This window comes from Gymnodraco acuticeps, unplaced genomic scaffold (assembly GCF_902827175.1).
Source record: "Gymnodraco acuticeps unplaced genomic scaffold, fGymAcu1.1, whole genome shotgun sequence".
Classification (NCBI taxonomy): domain Eukaryota; kingdom Metazoa; phylum Chordata; class Actinopteri; order Perciformes; family Bathydraconidae; genus Gymnodraco; species Gymnodraco acuticeps.
Genome location: NW_022991760.1, coordinates 846,273 through 867,033, shown reverse-complemented (window position 1 = coordinate 867,033; position 20,761 = coordinate 846,273).

Below are 20,761 nucleotides of genomic sequence, written 5' to 3'. Positions count from 1 at the left end.
AGCCCATAGACCGGCCCCTGGCTGAAAGGCCAAGAGGAGCGTCTTCATCATGCCCATGGCGGCAGCTAACTGATCCACCTTAGAGGACAGCCTCTTTCTAGACCTCCTATTGGGGGGTGACCCCATAGCCATCGTTCCCTCGCGTCGCCGGGAACGGCTAAACTGCTCTGGAGGAAGATGTGAGGAGGAGAGTTGTCCGTTGGCTGCTGCCAAACGCTCCACCTCTGCAACTCTAGCTACTCTGAGCGCCCGAGGCATACAGCAACAGTTCATGCAGGCGTTCTGCGTGAGACCCTCCCTCAAATGCTCAAGGCCAAGGCAAGAGGGACAGCGGTCATGGTCATCCTCGGGCTCAAGAGGAGCTATACAGGCGCTACATGAATGAGCCATTATGTAGGTGGCCAGATGCAGGGCAACCGGGAGCGGGTGCGAGGACAGAGCCTTCACCAGCTACCTGCTGAACGGGAAGAGTAGAGCAATGCTCCTACTCGCCGAACACGACGAGGGATGTAAATGTCCTACACCCACGTTACCAGCAAAGGGAGCGGGAGCGAGAGCACTGCCTACACCTAGCTGAAATACAAATAAAATAAAGAAGCTCAACAGGACAGCTTAGCCGGGCGGTTGCTGCTAACAATCAGGCAACATGCTCACCAGGAGCGGGGGCGAAAACACTGCCTTCACTGGTTGGGATAATAACGAAGTTAAACGTAAATACAGGCTAAGACCAGAAACTGGCCTCTAAAGAAAAAACAGCACGGATAATCCTGGCTTAATCAAGCATCAGCCAAATGGCTGCGCGACAGGACACAGTTAGGCTGAGCCATGCTACTGCTAACTAGTTAACCGAGGAAACACAGCTAAACTGGAAACTCAAAAATGCTAATAATAGCTCGGCACAACGCCGCGGTCAGAAACAGTACAAAATAGCACAGCAAGGGCAACTCCTGGGAGAGGGAGCGGAAACGCTGCCGTCACCAAGAAAAAAGTTTAAGCAAAATAGCAAACAAAATAGCACGGGTAATCCCGGTTTATTCCGGCGTCAACCAAGTGGCTGCGCGCCAGGACATAGTTAGGCTGAGCCACGCTACTGCTAACTAATTAAACAAGGAAACACAGCTAAAGCTGGAAACTCAAAATGCTAATGATAGCTTGGCACAATGCCACGGTCAGCAGAAGTACAAAATAGCACAGCAAGGGCAACTCCTGGGAGAGGGAGCGGAAACGCTGCCGTCACCAAAAAAGTTAAAGCCAAATAGTAAACAAGACAGAAATAAGGACAGTTTAGCTGGGAGAGGGAGCGGAAACACTGCCATCACCAACCTGTCCGTCGAAGTTTTCCGCGTAGCCGGCCACAGCTCCTGGGGGACGGGTAGCCCATAGCCCCGACTGGAATAGTCGCGAAACTGCACGCAGCCGGCTGTATGCGGGGAAATCCTGAGATCTAACGTTCCAACCATAGACTGTATATATAAATGGACGTAGGGTCCGTGACGTCACCCATAGGATTCTGCAGAGTTGCCGTGAAGCCCTTAGTAGGCGGAGTCGGCCACTAACGGCTCGACGGTGTCGTCAGAGTCTAACTCCCGCCTTCTCCCGCCTTCTCCAAATAAGGGCAAAGAGGCGGAGCCGAGGCGGGACAGGGCGGGACCTGCTGCCAACGAGCGTGACGTTCGAGTCCTAGCTCAGGCTAAGAAGCTAAGCTAACATGCTCTCAGTATCAATCGAATGTAAAACATGATTGATGAAAGTAGTAAATCGGTCAGATTTGACCCGAAGACAACAGGAGGGTTAATGCCATATTCACTTAGTAACGCATGAACAACTTTTACAAATATTTCTATATAGTCTGTGTTGGTAAATGTCATCTAGGTTGCACATTTCCTGCTGAAATACATGCATACCAAGTCACTGCGTGGCACTTTGGTTTTGATAAAACAGTGTAGTTCCACTATATAAACGTTACATTCATAATCAAACGAGACAATCTGCAAGATAATTAGCTATTTGGTATTATTCTTAATGCTTGTCATTCACACGTTAATAAAATAAAATAAGTACCGATACATAGCAGAATAATTGTGGCGGTGTTCAGCTTAATAAGCCTTGCTCAACATCATTTATTTAGCTAATACTACAGCGGGCTGCAGGCGAACGAAGTCCGCGTTACGATGCATTCCTTGATCTCCAGTTATAACGCCGGACTCCGCCGCTGGCCGAAGCTAACGGAGCCCCAGGGTGCTAGCTACGGCCGCCGGGACGCGCTAGCGAGCTAGCACCCTGCAGCCCCGTTAGCTTCGGCGGCGTGGACTCCGGCGGCCCACCCCTTTTAACATTTGCTCCCGTTTAGCATTATGGGCGTCATAGCCATATAGTATAAAAGTCTTACCCAAGGCTGAATCATAAACTAAACTGTATATATGTATAAAGGGTTACGTCCTTAGCTGGCTAATAAGCTACATAACAGGCTAAGCTAACAAGCAAACAAACACCTGCTAACGGGGTTAACATGTATAATATTATCATTTTACTCACCGAAAAAAGCTGAAAGTAGACTTCTTGGAAGATCTGTTAGTACATTCAAGCGCACAGTACGACATTTTAATTATCTGGTGTTTGTAACAATATTCCCTAACAGGCACGATCACCACGAACACAGCTAAAGGATCAAGTACAGTAACTACAACTAACTAACGTTGTAGCCTCTATGGTTGTAGCCTAGCAGATTGGACAAGTTGCTGTTGGCTGACAGTGAGGCACGTATCTGTCAATCAAAGTGACCACGCCCTAATGTATGCACAAACTTTAAGACCTAATATAAATATAAAGGGTCGCGTTAGAAAACAATTCACTCACAGATCCATAATCATGAAGGTGGAATCTAACTATATCGATAATAAAATGTATGGAGCCAGGGGTAGAAACATGTTTTTTTCTGCTGTAAAATCGGGCATTTTAACATGGGGGTCTATGGAAATTGCTCCTTTCTGCAGCCATCGCCTATCGGCCAATATATGAACTGCAGTGTGTGGCACTTCCGTATTGGCTTCCCGGCTCTACCCCACAGTTTGCCGCTTGGTTCCAACGAACGCTTGTAGGTTACAAAAATGCAACCACTGTACTCTCGCAAAGCGAGAAGATGAAAAGGAACCGATCCGCTAATGACGCCGGCCTATGTAGCCGGTGCCTGGTGGGTCACAGGCAGTGTTGTGCTAGTTACTGAAAACCAGTAACTAGTTACCATTACTAGTTACTTCATTTAAAAAGTAACTCAGTCACTTTACTAGTTACTTAAAAAAATAATGCGTTACTGTGAAAAGTAACGTTTTAGTTACTTTTCAAAAAGGGGTCCCATTAATGCCCTTATAGCCTTCATTTCAGTACTGTTATTGCATTGGAGAATAATACAATCTGTTGATCAACTTGACATGCCTTATATGCAATCTGGATTGCATCGATATTAGCTGGCTTTCCATTTTTGTATATTCTTTCTCCAAGTAGTTGGAAAAAGTTTTCCGTCCCATATGCCGTGTGCCGCCCGGACATGCTATCATGCTAACTAGCTCCCTGAAAGCGGGTGACTCCACTGTAGCAATAGCCTGCATGTGTTCTACAACATACCGTGCAATGGCTTAATCGACTTTTCCCTGGCTAGCAGTCCCTTGGTTAAAATCCAGCCGCTGTTGCTTAGGTGGAGGTGGAGTGGCGTCGGCTGAGTCTCTGTGGTCTTAGCTATTAGCTTCGTCCCAGCATGTTGTTTTTGCAGATGTTTTAAGAGATTTTAATTACTGGTTTGGGCAGTAGATAGGATCTTTGACCCGCCAAGACACAACTTACATTTAACTAAAATGTTATTTTCTTTGTGCTCGACAAAAGTGAAATAGTGAGAATATCTCCAGGTGGAGAAACTAGACTTGAGCTCCGCCGCCGCCATGATAGTCTTGTTAGTAAACAACACAAACACGCCCACTGCCCGTCTCCGCATGTGACACAGGAAGTATCTAAGTATATTTACTCAAGTACTGTACTTAAGTACAGTTCTCATCTCTGTTCGCCTGGCTGTTGACTATATAAAAAAAACTAACGGAGTAACGCACCATGTAGTAACGGTAACTGAGTTACTGAATTTAGAAAGTAATGCGTTAGAGTACTAGTTACTGCCAAAAATAACGCTGTTACAGTAACACGTTACTTTGTAACGCGTTAGTCCCACCACTGGTCACAGGTGACTTTGTTGATTTTAAGTACTCGAACTGCGCATGCGTGCGATGGATATATCCAGTGCTAAAGCACCGCCTCTGGCGGTCAAGGACGAAATATAACCTCCTTTAGCTTAGGAACCATTGGACCTTCCTTGCGGCCGCAGCATTTGCCGTCACACAACAGTCGGCCGTTCACGGAAGCAACCGATTATGACCGATAACATTGTTAGAACATTATGCCCTACTACTCTTAAACGTCTTCAGCTGGACGTTTTATTTTGTTGTTCCCAGAATGTTCTTCTGAAAGGTAGGATAACTTTCTCTAAAAACCTTCTTAAAATTCTTGGTAATAACCTTTTTTAAATGTTTTTGATAAGATTGTTAGAACATTATGCCCTACTATTCTTAAAACGTTTTCAGCTGCAAGTTAGATTTGTTTATGTTGCCAGAATGTTATTATTTTAGAGTAGGATAACGTGCTTTATCGTTCCGATTGATCAGAAGTCTTTTCTTTTCTTTTTTTATTCGACCAGCAGCTAGTACAAGTCACTGTCGGTGTCACATGTACTGCAGGGGACCCAGAGACAGACTCGGAATCAGCTGGTGAAAGTAACATTTGTTTATTAGAAAAGAGGAGCTGGGAGTGGAGGTTGGTTATGACGGCAAACAGTTGTTCCAGGTTAGGTAGAGAGGCCTGGCTGGTCTTGGGAGTGTGGAAGGCCTTGGATTCCTCCTGGGAGAGTGGAGGGGGTCTGGAGGAAGACCAGACAGCTCCAGAGGCCGGGCAGGAAGGCGCTGACGGGACAGCTCCGGAGGCCGGGCAGGAAGGCGCTGACGGGACAGCTCCGGAGGCCGGGCAGGAAGGCGCTGACGGGACAGCTCCGGAGGCCGGGCAGGACCCGGTGTCGGCCGGACATGAACCGGAGCCGGTGGGACAGGCTTCGGCAGGATCCCCCACGGAAGAGGACCAGGAGTTGGCAGGACCCCCGGCGAGACAGGTGACAGCGGGACCTCCAACGGAACAGGACATAGAGTTGGCAGGACCCCCGGCAGAAGAATAGTCGGCGGGACCCCCAACGGGACAGGACATGGAGCTGGCAGGAACCCCAGCGGAACCTCCAACGGCACAGGACATAGGGTTGGCAGGACCCCCGGCAGAAGAGTTGTCGGCGGGACCCCCAACAGGACAGGACACAGGGTTGGCAGGACCCCCGGCAGGAGAGTAGTCGGCGGGACCTCCAACGGCACAGGACATAGGGTTGGCAGGACCCCCGGCAGAAGAGTAGTCGGCGGGACCCCCAACGGGACAGGACATAGGGTTGACAGGACCCCCGGCAAGAGAGTAGTCGGCGGGACCCCCAACGGGACAGGACATGGAGTTGGCAGGACCCCCAGCGGAACCTCCAACAGCAATTCAGTAGGGACTGGAGAGGGAACCCGAGAGGGGACTCGAGAGAGGGCTCGAGAGAGGACTCAAAAGGGGACTTGAGAGGGAACTCGAGAGGGGACTTCAGAGGGGACTCGAGAGATGACTCGAGAGGTGACTGAAGAGGGGACTCGAGAGGGAACTCGAGAGGGGACTCGAGAGGGGACACGAGAGGAGACTCGAGAGAGGGCTCGAGAGGTGACTCGAGAGGGGACTCGAGAGGTGACTCGAGAGGGAACTCGAGAGATGACTTGAGAGGGAACTCGAGAGGAGACTCGAGAGGGAATTTGAGAGAGGGCCCGAGAGGTGACTCGAGAGGGAACTCGAGAGGGAACTCGAGAGGAGACTCGAGAGGGGACTTGAGAAGGAACTTGAGAGGGAACTCGAGAGGGGACTCGAGAGGGGACTCGAGAGGAGACTCGAGAGGGAACTTGAGAGGGAACTCGAGAGGGGATTAGTGAGGAAACTTGAGAGGGGACTCGAGAAGAGACTCGAGATGGGACCTGAGAGGGAACTCGAGAGGAGACTTGAGAGGGAACTCGAGAGGGGATCTGAGAGGGGACTCGAGAGGGGACCTGAGAGGGGACTTGAGAGGGGACTTGAGAGGGGACTTGTGTCGGTCGGTACACCGACAGGACACGGGGAGCTGGTGTCGGCTGGAGAGCCAACAGGAGACGAGGTGCTGGAGTCGGCCGGTACGCCGACAGGCCTCGGGGAACTAGCGTCGGCTGGAGAGCCAACAGGAGATGAGGTACTGGAGTCGGCCGGTACACCGACAGGACTCGGGGAGCTGGCGTCGGCCGGTATGCCAGTACTGGAGCCGAAACTGGAGTAAGGACCATGGCTACTGGGGCCGGCACTGAAGCCGGAACCATGGCTGCTGGGGCCGGAACCATGGCTGCTGGGCCCGGTACTGGGGCCCGAACAATGGTTGCTGGGGCCGGGACTGGAACCATGGCTGCTGGGGCCAGAACTGGGTCTGGGACCATGGCTGCTGGTGCCAGAACTTGGGCCGGAACCATGGCTCTTGGGGCTCGGGCTGCTAGCCTGGCCTTGCGACTCCTTCTTTTAGGAGCCGTTTGGAGGCTTCGTGGACCTCCAAAAGCCAGACGAGTTCCAGAGAACGGCACCTGGACAGGAGCAGGACATGGGGAAGAAGCAGGGGTTGACTCCGGACGGAACACACCGAGACGTTTGTAGTCAGCAGGCTGGAAATCACACACCCAGAGGAAGTTCAAAATCCAGCCAGGTAAAAATGTCACCAAGCCTGGTTTCTCCATAGCCAACCGGTGCGCCTCTACCAGAGCGGCCCCCTTCTGCACAACACTGGACGCTCCCTTCCACCAATCAAAGCAGCAAGCCAGATAAAAGGTAAAATGCTGTAATTCTACCTCAAATGGATCATCTGCTGTGTCCATTTGTGGTTGGTTAATTCTGTTACGGTTGAGTGAAGCAGGCAGGACCCAAATGCAGAATAAACTGAAAAAATACCTTTATTTCAAGGTCTAGAGGCACAAACAGAACACTAACACGAGAACACAGTCAAAGACAAACAATGAACCAACAATGACAGACAGAAAAACCAGAACTTAAATACAGACAAGACTAATCACACAAACAAGACACAGGTGAGGAGGGAGGAGAAAACACAGGGGCACCAGGTGAACACAATCGGGTAATTAGGTAGGAGGGAAAAAACAGACAGACAGCAACAGGCAAGACAGGAGGTGAAGACTTTTGAAAATAAAACATGAAACCAAAGACAGAAAAAGACAAGACAAAACACAACACAGACAGACCGTGACAACTATATATTCACAATTATATGGGGACATGTATGTACTATATATTCATAATTCTATGGGGACATGTATGTACTATATATTCATAATGATATGGGGACATGCATGTATTATATATTCACAATGATATGGAGACGTGTATGTTGTGGTGACCACCTATTTAACCACTGGGACATAATTCAAAATTGGAACTACAGTTGCGGTTATTGTTCCCACACGGACATGTTATGGGTTACCTATAAATAGTGTGTGCCCTCTTGGCTCTCTCTCTTGTCGACCCGGGCTGCGACCCGACAACATGTCCTTTACAGCTTGTGAATAAATTACTATTCTTGCACCTTCCTTGCACCGCCTCTGACTCCATATCTCTCGGCACTACACTGGTGACCCTGATACGTCTTGAGAAGTTTCCGGGACGGAGCCGAACACGGCAAAAGAAACTCGAGTTCCTTTCTCGAAATGCCGGGGTTTGATTGGAGACGTCCGTGGCTGCCACCGGCACGCGGACTGAGGCTCGGTGCGCGCTCCGCAGAAGGCTGGAGACGTTGCTCGCCGTTCCCGCATCGGCTTTCTATCCAACGGGGGGACGATGCACGACCTGCTGGGTCGACCAGCAACCCCATTGCTACCTCGTGGGTTTGTTCTTCGGGGCGTGCGGCTGCACGTCCCGGCTGCTAACCACGTGGGGCTAACGACGGCTGGCAGCTACCCATGGCTGCCAGCTAGCGGCTAACCACGTGGGGCTAACGACGGCTAGTGCTAACGGCTATCGGCCCTTTTGAGTTTTTTTCTCGTGCCGGAGAGGAGGTTCGACCAGCCGGTTGACCTCATGTGGACACTCACCTTTTTCACCACCTCGACGGCGGTTCCAGACGCCACTCACGTTTTCATCTACGCCTGGGTGGTGCACTCCTGGACCCCGTCTCGCTTCGACGGTTTTGGACGTCGCCCATGCTGCCATCGGCCCGTGGGTGGCGTGCTCCGGAGCCTGTCTGGCCTCTCCTGCCTTCCGGGGATATCCAGACGCCACTCACGTTCATCGGCGCCTGGGTGGCGCACTCCTGGACCCCCTCTAGCCTCGACAGTTCCGGACGTCGCCCATGCTCCATCGGCCCATGGGTGGCGCGCTCCGGGACCCTGTCTGGCCTCTCCTGCTTCCCGGGGATGCCTCAGCGCCTGCTGAGGACTTCATGCCCGCCGCCGCGGCACATCTGCCTGCGGCTGGGTTGCTCTCCTGCTTCCCGGGATACCTCGACGCCTGCCGAGGACTTCGTGCCCGCCGCCGTTGCACGTCTGCCTGCGGCCGGGTTGCGCTCCTTCCTCCCGGGGGGACTGCTCCTCTCTTCCGGGGATACCTCGATGCCTGCCAAGGACTTCGTGCCCGCCGCCGTTGTGCGTCTGCCTGCGGCCGGGTTGCGCTCTTTCCTGCTGGGTTCTCCGCGACACCTACTGTGGCCCCCTTACGACGGCCCGTTCCGGCCCGCCCCCGGTGGGGGTGCCTTCGCCCTCGTTAGGGCCCCTGCCCTCTCCTGCGGCCCCCTTTCGTGGCCCGTTCCATGGCCCGTTCCATGGCCCGTTCCATGGCCCGGTCCTCACCTGCGGCCCCACCCTCCTCGGCCCTTGTGGTGCTTCCTCCACGGACGTGGAGATATATTTTTTTGCCATGTTTGAATTCTGGGGGGGCTTGTGTGGTGACCACCTATTTAACCACTGGGACATAATTCAAACTTGGAACTACAGTTGCGGTTATTGTTCACACACGGACATGTTATGGATTACCTATAAATAGTGTGTGCCCTCTTGGCTCTCTCTCTTGTCGACCCGGGCTGCGACCCGACAACATGTCCTTTACAGCTTGTGAATACATTACTATTCTTGCACCTTCCTTGCACCGCCTCTGACTCCATATCTCTCGGCACTACAATGTACTATATATATTCACAATTATATGGGGACATGCATGCACTATATATTCAGATTTATAAAAGACCATGTACGTACCATATATTCCGAACATGAGTGCAATATATGTTCATAATTATGAGGAGAAATGCATGTTCTGATAAAAAAAATCTTTATTTCGTTTTTTTCTATCAATGTGTAATCAAAATACTCATTAAAAGAAGTTCTATCAATGTTATCAAAATCATCTTAAGAATGTTATCACCAAACATTTCAAGAATGTTTTTAAAGAACATTATCCTACCTTTCAGAAGAACATTCTGGGAACCAAAATAAAACGTCCCGCTGAAAACATTCCTTGAACAATGAACGGTAACATTCTCCGAATTGTTTGAGAACCAAACATTTCTAGCTGGGAACTCACACATTTCACCGCAATATGCAATATCTGCTTACAGCTTATCATTAATTACGTGCTTGTTAGTTTTTTTCAAAAGGAAAATATGGTGTGATCAGATTTTTTAAAACATCCTTTTCAAACAAATGCAAAAACTTTGTTTGGACGTTAACCATGACCGTGTTTAATATAACAGGAACGTTTTATAAAAAAAGAATAACCTCCTGAAAACATTATCCGAATGTTGCTTTGAAAATGTTCTTCTTTTGTTATCATGTAACATTGAGGGAATGTTTTTCAAAAGAACATATGTAATGTGTTACCCCAACATTGTCCAAAACACATCCTTAGAATGTTGCAGGCCAAACGTTCCACCTTTGTTAACATATCACATTAAAGGAACGTTTTATAAAAAAACTTTCTGTCATCCTCAAAACATCCTCTGAATGTTGCAGTTAAAACGTTATGTCTTAGTTAACCTTAAACCTTATAGGAACATTATTTGAAATAATAAACATCCTAAAAAGGTTCTTTGAACATCAGATTAAAACGTTTCTTTAAAACATTATTAGAACCTGTAGGTAACGTTAACCAAAGTTGTGAGAACGCTTCCCGCTAGCTGGGAATGGACTCCAGTCGGGGCTCCAACAAAAGCCGTTAGGAAAGGACAGAGAGTGAATACACATACGTTACAGAGATGCTGTATGAGAAACCAATGTGACTTTGGAAAATTGCACAATATAAATCTATTTTAGTAGACCTCAACAATGGAATTATGATCAGTAGAAATGGCCATGACATGGGACCTTTAAAGACATTTGTATTTGTTTATTAATCTCATTCAATACCTGTGCAAACCACACTAAATCTGGTTAATTTAAGCTTACTTTTTTCATTCTTTATAAGATGCTTTTTTCTAGTCTTATATGTATGCGACGGGACATAAACTGGGATAAGGTCACGCAGTATGTCATTGATCATATTATACATCAAACAAGCGTTGTGAGAGAGATTAGGGGAGAGTGGGGTCAAATGAGCCAATATTTACTTATGTTGTCCTCTAGGCAAGGAAAAATAAGATAGAAGTCAAATGACAACAACAACCTTTCCTTCAGGATGTCTTCTGTCAATCAACATGAAAATAATGCATCTATCACAAAGGGCCATGAAAATATGATTTGAAAAAGTGGTATTGTGGTCTGGTGGCTTAACATCCAATCTAAGGGGTAAATTGATCTGCGCAAAAGGGTAAATTGATCCATCTGACCAATTGACTTTTCAAGTTTAAACTTGAGTTGTGTGGTAGGAATGTTGTTTCTGTCTGTAATTCAAAGCCAGTTCACAGATTTATTTGGATTGAGGCCATGGAACTGGTCAGCAGTTTTTGGATCTGGTCTGAAGCCCCTTCTCTCTCCGGTGTGAAGACCCTCTTTCCTCTGCGGTTCCTCTGTACCTACTGTTTTCATTTCCTTTCTAGGGCTGCACGATTTTGGGAAAAAATCTAATTGCGATTTTTCTGACAAATATTGCGATTGCAATTCGAATTGCGATATTTGTTTTTAAGCGACCCAATGGAAGTTTATTGTAAAATGCGGCCATAACTCCGGCTAGAAAGGTCGTATCAACGTACTCCCATCTCTAGCACCCCCGCAGCCCGAGCTACGAGTGAAAAAACTAAACTTACATGAAACTTCCGTTGGGTTGCTTTAAAGTCAAGCTTCAGTTTAAGATTAACCCTGTAATAGAAACATGTGATGGAGCATTACTAACCTGACCCAGATGGTTTGTTTCACCAAACCATCTAAAGCTCCAGTGGAAGCCATTTGGAAAGGGCAGGCACTTTCAGAAGCACTTGGCAGGTGATTGGATCAATCTGTCTATCACCTTCTATCATGGGCTACTTCTGATTGATTAACAATGGCTGGTACATGTGGAGCACAGCACTTCTGATTGGTGTGGATGACTGAGACACAAGAAAAAAAAAAAAAAATTGTAAAAAAAATCGCAGGCTTTGCGATTTGATAATCGCTTCATTTAAAATCGCGATTTCGATTTAAAATCGCGATTTCTATTTAAAATCGATTAATCGTTCAGCCCTATTCCTTTCCTCCTTCCTCTTTATGTCTCTACCAGTAGCGGCTGGTGTAAAATATTTGTGGTGGGGCTGTTGATATCGTGTGTAAAAAAAAAATGTTTGGGAGAAATGACCCCTTAAATTAAGTAATGGCGCGTTTCCAGTGCAGCGCGGAGCTCGCTTTAATGCTGCGTTCAGACCGGACGCGATGCGAATATTCGCTTCGCTCTAAACGCTCCTATCGCATCGCTCTAGTTGCTCGAGTTTCACCGCGGCTGCCAGCTGTGTTTACTCGCATCATTCAAACAAGACGCGATGGCTCGGGAGCTACAACTACAATAAAATGAACATATTTGACCGTGATTAAATTGTAATACACGTTTCTAAATTATGCCGACGTAACAACATACTGATACCGGTTAGTAAAAACCATGAATTAATGCTTTGACAAGTCTGCAGACAGACGGCAGGCGAAAAACCTTTTAGAATGCTTGTTTTCTGAATGGAGCTTGGCTAAGCTAACGTTATATATGCTCCGACCGTCCACACTCACAACAACAGCCTATACAGACATAAATAAACCAGCGACTGTATTCTCCATGACACAGACAGTCTGTGGTTTGTACTTGTTTAACTTTTGTCTGTTTCTGAACAGATCTTATCTGTCCCCGGCTGTTTGAAGAGCAAGCATGGGAAACAAAAGATAGCATTTACCTGTATGCATCCAGCTAGCCATGCCTTTCTGGTGTACCAGCTACGTGAGAAGCCTCTTTGATACGTTTTGTCTTTTTCACGAGCTTGCTGTGATATATACAAATCGGGTTGGTCCGGTCCAAGGTCTTTAAGTATCAATTTATCTCCCAAACTTCTCCTTTCGAAAGGATTGGAGAGTAGCTCTTGCACGGAATAGGGTGCGGACCGAGGTCCGGCGACTCCACCTGCACACCATTCTCATCCAACTTCTGTGTCACCTTGGTCACTCACGAGTTTAAAAAACAACTCACGTCAACGCACGTAAGCGCCAACGTGAGCGCCCTCGTGACCAAAATATTTGACGGCGCTGATTGGCTGAAATTATGTTTCGGCGGCACAGTTTACTATTGAGACTTTTGCAACGTGCTGGTTGCTGCTGTTTGTCTCGGGGGCTCCGCCCGGTAATGATAAACTAATGACATGGGCAAGGCCAGGCAGGAAACATGTGACTTATCAGTAACTTTAGACATCGTAACACAATTTGAAACGAGATTTTATTGTAGATTATACATTTTACTGATACCAATTGTATGATATTTACCTTGTTCATTAAAAAAAAAAAAAAAATATATATATTTAAAAAAAAAAAAAAATTATTATTTAATATTTTTTTTTATATATATTTTTGTATGTGGGAAGAGGTGGGGCGGCGCCCCTAGCGCCCCTATGGGCCGGCCGCCACTGGTCTCTACCCAGGGTCGACCTGTCCATATTTCTGTCTTTTGCCACTGCTCTGATGGATTCTCCAGCCTCTCCATCAGTGGCTCTCTCCATCTCCTCAGTCTTTCTGTTGGACTTTCTTGGCATGATGGCTTTTCTACAATGTTTAAAACACCAAAAACCAATCAATAGTGTAAAACTACGCTGAAATAGCATGTTATACTACAGAGACTGAACTTAACTTCAGTGCCTCATGGGGGGTTAAGCTGAACCACTGGCTCACTTTGCCCCTCAGACACTTTTTGGGAAACAAACTAGCTGAGTCATTCATGCTAATCTTTAGCTAAATGATTCTCATGGTTTTACACCTTGCTAAATAACCAACATGTATGATACATATTTCCAGACCTCGATATGTTTGCTTTGACATAACAGTAATACCTGACATGTTGAAAATTAACTTTGACGAGCAAAACGTGGTTTATTGTGAAAAAACTCACATTTAGCACTTTACCCTTTGCTTCTCTGCATCACAGCCACATATAAATGATGCTTCCTGAATGTATGGTCACATGACATCAAATGTGCACAGTTCCCTAGATAAAGGGGGAGGATCAACTTACCCACTGGCTCATCTTACCCCACTCTCCCCTACATTCAGTCAGCTTCAGGAGGCTGAAGCTGCGAGAAACAGGGTCAGAGCATTGATCTTAGACCATGATATGGCATATATAATGTTCTTCAGTAAACATGTCTAAAGCTAACTAAGTTATTTCACCATGGAGCACAACAGTTCGTTATATGAGGGTCAAATACAAACGTATGGTTAGTCATACAACCATTTTATGATGCACAGTGTTATATAATAAATAGGGCTGAAAGTCGATCAAAATATTTAATCGCGATTAATCGGATGATGTCCATGGTTAATCGCGATTAATCGCACATTTTGTATCTGTTCTAAATTTACCTAGAGGAATATTTTTCACCTTTTGAATACTCTTATCAACATATGAGTGGACAAATATGCTTTATGCAAATGTTTGTTTATTATCATTTGAACAATGTCAAATATTCTCCTGAATATTTTCAATACAACAACCTGGAAGCTCTCTCTCTCTCTCTCTCTCTCTCTCTCTCTCTCTCTCTCTCTCTCTCTCTCTCTCTCTCTCTCTCTCTCTCTCTTACACTCTCTCCCAATCCTGTCTACTTCTCTGCACTGAGCCAGTTGCCCAAACAGACAAGCCTGTTTACAGTTGTCGGCGAAATGCCGCTCCTCTGTCTTCATAACAGTCAAAGCATGAGACTGAAGTTCCCACCTTGGGTCAAAATAATGCGCTGTGATGTGCAGTCGACACGTTGGATGCGATCCGAATTATCTAACGCAGCCCCTCGTCCTCCACAATGTTAAGCTGTAACATACCGGGCGTCTCCCCGGCAAACTTTCAAGCGTGGTCTGCCGCAAGCGAGCAGTAGGAGCGGGGCTGCCAGCATCAGCTGTGTGCTTGGCTTGCTGTTTAAAACACCTTTTTTTGTATCCATATCTCTCGCTAAAATCTCCCACCATCCAACTAACAACAACAGCGTCAAGCCTTTGGGCTCTGAAACTATGGGAAGGGCCAAGGACAAATACACATGCGTTAATCGCACGTTAAAAATAATTAGTGGCATTAAAAACAAATTGCATTAACGCGTTAACTTGACAGCCCATCCATCCATCCATCCATCCATCCATCCATCCATCCATCCATCCATCCATCCATCCATCCATCTTCTCCCGCTTATCCGTGGTCGGGTCGCAGGGGTAGCAGTTCCAGCAGAGAGCCCCAAACTTTCTTTTCCCTGGCGACATCAACCAGCTCTGACTGGGGGATCCCAAGGCGCTCCCAGGCCAGCGAAGAGATATAATCCCTCCACCTGGTCCTAGGTCTACCCCTTGGTCTCTTCCCAGCTGGACGTGCCTGGAACACCTCCCTAGGGAGGCGCCCAGGTGGCATCCTAACTAGGTGCCCGAACCACCTCAACTGGCTCCTTTCGACGCGAAGGAGGAGCGGCTCAACTCCGAGTCCCTCCCTGATGACCGAACTTCTCACCTTATCCCTAAGGGAGACCCCAGCCACCCTGCGGAGAAAACCCATCTCGGCCGCTTGTATCCGCGATCTCGTTCTTTCGGTCATGACCCATCCTTCATGACCATAGGTGAGGGTAGGAACGAAAATGGCCCGGTAGACAGAGAGCTTTGCCTTCTGGCTCAGCTCCCTTTTCGTCACAACGGTGCGGTAAAGCGACTGCAGTACCGCTCCCGCTGCTCCGATTCTCCGGCCCATCTCACGCTCCATTGTTCCCTCACTCGAGAACAAGACCCCGAGATACTTGAACTCCTTCACTTGGGGTAAGGACTCATTCCCTACTTGGAGTGGACAGTCCATCGGTTTCCTGCTGAGAACCATGGCCTCAGATTTGGAGGTGCTGATCCTCATCCCAGCCGCTTCACACTCGGTTGCGAACCGATCCAGTGAGTGCTGTAGGTCGCAGACCGATGAAGCCATTAGAACCACATCATCTGCAAAAAGCAGTGGTGCAATCCTTAGTCCACCGAACTGCAGACCCCCTCCCCCATGACTACGCCTCGAAATCCGATCCATGTATATTACAAACAGGATTGGTGACAAAGCGCAGCCCTGGCGGAGGCCAACCCTCACCGGAAATGGGTCCGACTTACTGCCGAGGACCCGGACACAGCTCTCGCTTTGGGAGTACAGAGATTGGATGGCCCTGAGTAGAGACCCCCTCACCCCATACTCCCGCAGCACCTCCCACAGTAACTCCCTGGGAACTCGGTCATACTCCTTCTCCAAGTCCACAAAACACATGTAGACCGGATAAGTGTACTCCCAGGCCCCCTCCATCAATCAATCAATCAATGTTTATTTATATAGCCCAATATCACAAATGTTACATTTGTCTCAGTGGACTTTACAGTTTGTACAAAATATCAGTATGACAATACGACACCCTCTGTCCTTAGACCCTCACATCGTACAAGGAAAAACTTCCGAAGAAAACCCACAGTTTAAAGGGAAAAATGGGAGAAACCTCAGGGAGAGCAACAGAGGAGGGATCCCTCTCCCAGGACGGACAGACGTGCAATAGATGCCGTGTGTAAATTGAAAAGATAATACATTTGCAACATAGGTAGTCCAAATGTTTGGAAATGCATGTGTGTATAATAGGAAGATGAATCCACGAGGATATCCATCCAGGACCTATGATCCAGGACCACAGCCACGACTCAAGATCCAGGACAGAGGAGCGCAGGATCATCCATGACTCCGGATCCCGGCGTATACAGACACCAAAAAGAAAGACATTTGGGGAAGCTGGGTTAATCGGAACATGAGAGTACACAGGTATAGACAGAGAGAAGGAAGAAGTAAGATGTCCCCCGACAAACTAAGCCTATATCAGCAAAACTAGGGGCTGAATCTAATCAGCCCTAACTATAAGCTTTATCAAAAAGGAAGGTCTTAAGCGCACTCTTAAAAACGGATAGGGTGTCTGCCGCCCGAACACAAACTGGAAGCTGATTCCACAAATGTGGAGCTTGATAAGAAAAGGCTCTCCAGGATCCTTGCGAGAGTAAAAAGCTGATCCGTCGTTCCACGACCAGGACGGAATCCGCATTGTTCCTCCTCAATCTGAGGTTCGACAATCGGCCTGACCCTCCTTGACAGCCCTATAATAAATAATCAAATACAATTAAACAAAAATACATAGATTAAGAATAAATTAAAAATAAAATGATATTACAAATAAAATCACATAAAAGGAATTGATTTTATAAAAAATATTAAGTCAGCACATTTCACATAACTGTATTAGGTTAATTAAAAGCAATAATATTAAGTTTAACCCAGTTTTTGTATTTATACTTAATATTATTGCTTTCAACTAACCCAATACAGTTATGTGAAATCTCCCTTCCGCTGTACAATAGCTGCTACAATACACTGCTCCTAGTACTAGGATTGGTTAAAAGCAGAGAACACATGTCACTGTGTGTGCATGTGGATGTGTGTGCCCATTAAAGAGGGTTTCATCCTCCAATTCTATCGATCTATCTGTTGCCTTAATACAACTTAATCAGCTTTTTCAGTGTGACTTAAAGATCCGACAGATTTTGCAGGTCGTTTATATGCATGTGAGTAGTAGAGGGGAGGCCTGGTTGGATGAGAGATCAGTTTGATATAAACAGGAGGGTGCTGCCTGCTGATCTGCAGCTGCAGGCCTCTGATCCTCCACTGGGCCGCGCTGTTCTCCAGCGCACTGTCTCTGTACACCTGCTGACACATCACCGCTCCTCATGGCCATTAAAACAATGAATGAATGATCATTTATTTAGAGGTATAATGTTTAAGAAAATAATTTTAGGACATTAAACTTTGGAATGTCTCAGCAGTTATTGGCCTTACCTGGAAATATGTAATATACAGGTTTAGAAGAGTTACTTACAAATAATCTGTTACATTTACTAGTTACCTGTAAATACAAAGTGATCAGTGACATCATTGAGTATCAAAATGAATACAACTAAGAGTAATGTAACCTGATTACTTTTCCTTACTCTTGGAATACCTCAAAGAGACAATAAATATGAATATGAAGTGTTACTTGTATAGAACAATGAAACCTTAGAAAAGAAGAAACCAACAATTATTTAACTCATATGAAAAGCTGCCTGTCACTCAGCATATTCCGGCAGCAGCCTATACACCAACACTGAAACACATGAGCACAGACTACAGTTTAAAAAAGCAGAATAAAATCTGAGCTGACAGAAAATGCTCCGTTTTAGTTTAACACACACAGTTAAGCTCAAACACACTATTCTATGAACATATAGGTTCACCTGCTGAATTAATAACAGAACTAATGAAGCAAAGAAAGTGAAAACCATAAAGCAGATTCAGGCAGTAGACGTATAGATTCACACTGAAAGTATTATCCTACAGAACAGTACAGCTGACAGAGAAGAGAGAACATCTGATCCTTTACAACAAACACTATGATCTTTTTAGGTTTCAGTAACATTGTAATCCTGATATAGTAATCCCTATTTTTCTGATTATGTCTGTAAACTAACTGTAAGCGAATGCAGTCGCTTTTTATTGTATGTAATCCCGTTGGTTAATGCAGGAATCATTGCAGTACCTCACCCTCACTTAAAACAATCTAAAGAAAATCTTCGTACTAAATATCAGCACAAATGTGGACCACAAATAGATGAGATACAAATTCCTATCCTCACCTTAGACAACTGGCTAACCCCTAACTGAAGACATCTCCAATGTGTTTGTTTGTGTCATTGTGTTAAACCCCTCTTGAGTGAAAGGCATCGAGTCTAAGACGCTACGACCTGACCCTGTAAACAGCCCCTTCCTCAGGTTGGAATATGTTAATAGGTAAATCATTGTATATGAACAATTTGTAAAAAAAAACTTATTATAATTATATGACTTTTATCAATTGCGGTATATTGGAAGGATGATCATTATTGCATCACTATTCTCATTGAAAAATATATTATGATGAAGATAGTGTGATATTTTTAGAGGATCTGAAGCAAGCAAATTCGTTTTGTCTCCTCAGCACCATAATACTTCATATCAAATGGTATTTGAACACATATTTAGCCTTTAACAAATATTTTTATTTCTCTAATTTGAAGTCCATATTGCCATGACGATGACATTTCGATTGATTGTGCAGCCCTAGTACATAAACTCTGAGTGTTAGGGTTTGGGTTGTACAACACTTTTCCGAAACTATTGACACTGATTGCATTGCTTGTTGATGGTCATGTCAAGTTCAGATTTGACTGAAGATATCATCTCTGACTGAGATCCCTCCCGGGGCATGTCAGCCTCTGAGCTGCAGGCCATGATCAAACCCTCTCTTCCAAATCCTCTTTGACAGAGAAACAAAACCGGTGTAAATGATGGCAGCACGTTTCTCTTCAATATTTAGCAGGAGGTGTACACTGAAAACAGAAATGGACTTACGGGAAATATATGTAGTCTTTAGTGCAGTTGCTTTTTCTAAACAGTTTCCCTACAAGACTATTTTCAGATAAAAACATACATTGTAAGTGAACCAGAAGAAAATGAAGACCCTCTGCTTACAACTCAGGTTTTTACTGATGTTATAAGATCAACAACTACAAACAGAGAGGAAATCATCACCTTTCATTTAGCATGAATAACAAAAACCTACCTGCTTCCTTCTCTATGGAAAACTAACCCTGTGTTATTCTTCTTAATACTATTCATCTTATATCAGAGGAAATCACTTACAAAGTGGCAGAAATTGGTCTTTTCATGACTCCATGAAAACATGCACTGAAAAAAAATAAAACATTGACTTTCATTAAATGTATTATGTCAGCAGATTTCAACTAACCTAATACATGCAAGTTATGTGAAATGTGTTGATATAATACATTTCATTCAAGTCAACGTTTCAGCTTTTTCAGTGTGTACATTTAACTCAGCAAGTAGCAGATAAACTGATAGTATAAAACCTGTTTTATAGCTCAGGTAGATGTTGGGAAAACCTTTTTTAAATGAGGCTCAAAGTGCAGAGAAGCAGCTCTTCTCTGAGAACAGATGAGCGGCCTGTGCTGACCCTGCTGATGATAATTGATTTGCTTCAGCTAAATGATATATCCTACCTTACACTAAGCCTTAATTGTAGGGTCACTGTGGTAAATGGTGGCAAATTGCAGGGTTCTCAGAAATGATATTTTAACTGCAGTGCAGACATGGACATGTATAATTCACTTTAAACAACATTTTTGAAAGTAAATATAAGAGTTAAAGTGACGTGATTTTGGATGTGATCATAAAACACTGGAAATGCAGGACTTTCTAAAATGTTACTTTGTTATTTGGAGTGGGCTCTCATCTGAAGAAGCAGAATAGTATTATGTATTAGTGGGATGGACCTGACAGCAGTGGGGGGGGGGGGGGGGGCTGTGTAATGCCATTTAAATATGCAGACAGGTGTCCTTTTTCTCTCCATGTGTAAGCAGCCGCTGCAGAAGGGGTGTGTCCCGTCCCAGGTCAGATGGTTCTGATTGTAGTGATAATGAAAGGTACACACTGTTTGATACAGGGGTTTGGGTGAAGCCGGACATTAAGGTCAGTGCAGCAAATCAATAAGAAGAACTGGATTTTGCATCAATATGATGAGTAAGGCTGGCTCGATTTGTCAGAAACAGAATTAGACAGTCGACTATTAACTTTATCTTTAATTAACATGTGATTTAATGCGCAACACGTATAACACAATATAATAACACACCAAAGAGTCAAATACAAAAAATATTTAATATAAAAATGAACAGAAATAAATTAAATGCATTTGAATAATTATTAATATTATTTTGATTATTATTTATGAATTCAATGTAACAATTATCAAAACAGTAATTTAATTATTATTTATTATTATTATACATTTTTATTTTTCAATGAAGAACTTTTT